The sequence below is a fragment of the Galeopterus variegatus genome, unplaced genomic scaffold, assembly GCF_000696425.1.
Source record: "Galeopterus variegatus unplaced genomic scaffold, G_variegatus-3.0.2 Scaffold4787, whole genome shotgun sequence".
NCBI lineage: Eukaryota > Metazoa > Chordata > Mammalia > Dermoptera > Cynocephalidae > Galeopterus > Galeopterus variegatus.
Genome location: NW_007730898.1, coordinates 131,711 through 132,325, shown reverse-complemented (window position 1 = coordinate 132,325; position 615 = coordinate 131,711).

Sequence of the window (615 nt, the reverse complement as noted above, 5' to 3'; positions counted from 1 at the left end):
GCGCAGCAGCGCTCCCGCCGCGGGTTCGGATCCTATATAGGGATGACCAGTGCGCTCACAGCGCTCACTGGCTGAGCGCGGTGCCGCCGGTCTCAAAAAGGACAAAAATTAAAAAATAGTAGATAGGAGCATAGATTCAGACAGGCTTAAGTCTGAATCCCAGATTCATCCCTAGATGTGAGTACTTGAATATATTACTTAGCATTTCTAAGCTCAGTTTCTTCATTTTTAAAATGGGCATATCTTCCTCACAGTATTGGTATAAGACTTAAATAAAAGAGTCTCCAAAGAGCACTTAGTAGAGCACGTGGCATGTATTAGGATCTCAGGTTGTCATAAGGAAAATTTTCTGAAAATGAGGACTTTCCCACTCAGTCTTTAAAGGGAGATGAGCTAAACACCTAACTAAACACTGTGTGAGGTGCTTGGAGGACAAGGAAAAGAGTGTCTGTCCTCCCTGAGTTAACTTCCAGTTGCTGAGATAACATCTTGTATGTGAAATTAGAGACCAAGACATGATTTACTGTGAGGTTCTTCTTCTGAAGTGGATAAATAAAGGCTCTCATCATATATAGGTAGCGAATTTGCCCAATCACACATGTCTAGGTGCAGGTG